This window comes from Phalaenopsis equestris, unplaced genomic scaffold (genome assembly GCF_001263595.1).
Source record: "Phalaenopsis equestris unplaced genomic scaffold, ASM126359v1 Scaffold235473, whole genome shotgun sequence".
Lineage (NCBI taxonomy): Eukaryota > Viridiplantae > Streptophyta > Magnoliopsida > Asparagales > Orchidaceae > Phalaenopsis > Phalaenopsis equestris.
This window is the reverse complement of record NW_018253342.1, coordinates 3,850-7,698: the sequence shown is the minus strand read 5'-3', so window position 1 is coordinate 7,698 and position 3,849 is coordinate 3,850.

Here is a 3,849-nt window from a genome sequence, read left to right as displayed (position 1 = left end):
ATCATTAATATCAATATCATTTGATAAACCCTATTTAATCATTTATATTAAATAGGGGAACTTGTCGGCAAATACAAAGGTTTCACAGACCAAACGGACGTCATACTTTCCTTAGTTTATTTGATCGAGCCTCATCCTCAATTCTTGTGTTTATCCTTCGGGATAGATACAGGATTTGAGGTACAATGCTCTTTCATTTTAAACTACAAAAAATATGGGGTCAGTTTGATTTCATACTTCAACGTCCTTCTGAAGCGGGCGACGGGATTTCGATTCTGGTGACCAACAGCTTCTTACGAGCAACCCCACAAACCAAACCATCCCCGAAATAATGCCGACAGACCACCATGTGGAACTTCAAGTTGAGTAAAGAGGAGCGTAGAAGTTCTAATGAGTAAAGAATTGTGTAGAATTTCTAATTGTGAGGGTTCCTTTTCTAGTTTTCTAGGAATATTCAACATGAAGCCCTACGGCTAGACCTTAGGCTACTAAAGAGGAATACTAGACCTCAACAAAAAATGAGTTCAATACTTTCCCTCTTGAAAACAATAGTTCAACGTCGCTCTTTCTCTAGTCACTTCACTGAGATGATTGGTCGAAAGCAGACGAGCGGAAAAGAAATAGTTTCATGCCTCTAAATTTGCACATAACTTTGAAGTTGGGAAATTCACTCTCCTCTCATTAGTGATCTTTCAAAGTCCTCTCCCAATAGTCACGTAAGAGATAATCTCGTCTAACTCCGCTTCAGTAGGGCTATAATTTTCCTAAAAACATGGTAAATGGTAAAATGAATTGATTACCTCTAGAAAAAAGGGTACCAACTTTCCTCAAACCATAACTCGATTGTATTCAGCTTCAGGGAGATTTGCATAGAACTCCCTCACAATAGATATAACTGTCACGCAAAAAAACAACATAATTGTTCTCACTGTCGGTGAATAATTAAATCTTCCACGTCATCACCCAGATTTCTAAAACATTGCTCTTGAATCATTTTGTGTGATTGCAACGCATCACTATATCGATCTTGAGCTTTTAAACTAACAAATTTACTCGAATCAAAAGGGGCTTTGCCTTTGCTCCTCTATATTCTTGGTGTCATTCTACAAATTACATAAATTCCAACCATAACTTCAAAAATCAAGTCTAAACCACTAAACTAAACTTCCAAAAGCTTAAACTACACTTCTTATGCAAAACTACACTTCTTTTCTTCATTTTTCACCATGAATAGTGAATTATGCAATTTTCATAGATTTTCCCTCATTTTTCACCATGAATAGCGAATTACAAACTTCTTACAAACGTACTCAAAATACATGGTGAAAATCCAAAATTTTTGCATAGAAGTAAAGCTCTTACATTAAGAAATCTGAATGTAGCAATTTTTCGTGATTCCACCAAGAAATCTCCACCTAATGGTGGTGTGCCCTAGCTCCCCAAAATCACACTTTTGAGAGGTTGAAGGTGACAAGAGGATAAAAATGGTGATTTTTTGCTTAAATATTCACTTTTAACCATTCACAAACCGGTTTTCGTGAACCGGCGCTTAAGCACGGGTAAGTGGCGCTTAGGCTGTTTGCTCTCGCTTAAGCGCGAGATGTGGCGCTTAGGCACTAGTGCACGATTTTCAAAAGTTTTAAATTACAGTAAATGCATTATTTGCTTAAGTAAACCACTCCTAAATGGTCTCATAGCACTTAAATGACTATTTTCAACGTCCTGTAACTCTCTTTTATCTCAAAATTCTCTTTAATAACTATTTGAATTTGAGGCTAAAACAACACAAAGTTTCACTCGAATAAACTTATATTAAAACTTATATTAATTCTTTATATTAATTCACAAATGAGTACAAATACATTTAAACACTTAGTTCTCATTCCAAATAGTCTTGGATGAGAAATTTTTCCTAAATACAAACACTTAACAATTTTTCGTAATTAAACACTTAAGTAACACAAACACTAAAAGCAAGTCTTAAACACTAAAACACTTACTAAAACACTTAAATCTTAAGCACTAAAACACTTTAAGAAATGTCTTTAAACACACAAAAACATAACTTTATTAATTCTACTTAATTCTATTCTTCATTAGAAGGAACAAATTCAAGTCTTTCATTAGTCTCTCCTGGGGCAACTGAAATATAAAGTTGATAAAACAGATGGTGGTGACGTGCTGTGATGCAATCTTCTTCGATCCACTTTCTTTTAAGAAACATCTCCTTGTCCACTTCCTCTATATAACTAGTGTGGTTAAATTGCATTTTCAAATGCCATCCAATATGCTCAAGATGTGCATGAATCTCTAATACCTTAGTCTCCAGTACAGACATGGTATTTTCAATTTTGTTGATCTTCTCTGATATCCCTTCAATACTAACGACTAAGAAACTGTTATACATCTCTTGTGCACTTTGACTAATGAATTTCTTCCTCATGGTCTCCTCCTTCTTCTTCAAATCCATGTCCCATGAAGACATCATCTTAAAATCTATCTCTCTTAGACTTTAGGGCTAGAAATGATCTGGGGTGAAATTCCTTCACTAAACCCTTTTATTTATAGGCTTAAATCCTTCCAATAACTCCTAGACACGTTTAGAAACTGCCTTGACATGTTCTTGTAAACTTCTAGGTTGTTTTTCATCCTAGAATATTAATTTTACACATGTTTTTAGAGTGTCGCGCTTAAGCGTCAGATTTGGCGCTTGAGCGCTAGTACACATTTTTGTACTAGTCAACTTAACATCCAAATTATCATTTTAACATGTCTAGATAACTAAATAAAGTCTTAAAATCATTACTAACACATAAAAATCTCAAAAATACTACCCCAAATTTTCATAATCACACATAGAACAACAATCAAAATAAAAACACAATGATAACTATGGGTTGTCTCCCACAAAGCACTTGGTTTTACGTCGTCAGCCCGACGTAACCAGTGCTTATTCTGGTTGACCCATCATCATTCCATCATTAAACTTATGTTGATCCCCTCTAAAATAAGGTTTCAGTCTATGTCCATTAACTTTAAATATTTTCTCAGACTTAGGATATTTAATATCCACAACTCCATAAGGATAAACTTTAATCACAATAAATGGGTCCATCCATCTGAACTTAAGTTTGCCTGGAAATAATCTTAACCTTGAATTATATAGCAAAACTTGTTAGCCTGGCTAAAAATTGTTAGTAAGAAACCTTCGTTTAGTTAGAATCCCTCGATCATGCCACATCTTCATCTTTTCTTTGTAAATCTTAGCACTTACATAAGATTCGTTCCTTATCTCTTTAAGCTCATTTACTTGTAACAATCTTTTCTCACCAACATCTTTCAAATTATAATTGAATTCTTTAATCGCCCAATATGCCTTATGCTCAAGTTCAACTGGTAAGCGACAAGATTTTCAAAATATTAGCCTATATGGGCACATTTCTATAGGAGTTTTGTGTGCAGTCTTATAAGCCCACAAAGCATAGTGAAGTTTGATTGACCAATCCATTTCTATTGGATTCACATACTTTTACATAATTTTTTTAATTTCCTGATTCGAGAATTCAACCAAACCACTTGTCTGAGGATGATAAGCAGTAGCAATCCTATGATTTATATGATATTTCTTTAATAATTTCTTAATTATGGTATTTCTAAAATGACTTTCCCCATTAGTAATGATAACACTTGGCATCCCAAACCTACAAAATATATTCGTTTCAAAAATTTGGCAACAATTTGAGCATCACATCAAGGTAAAGCAACAGCTTCTATCCATTTGGATACATAGTCTACTGCTAACAGAATATATAAATTTTGAAAGATGGTATGAATGGTCCCATGAAATCT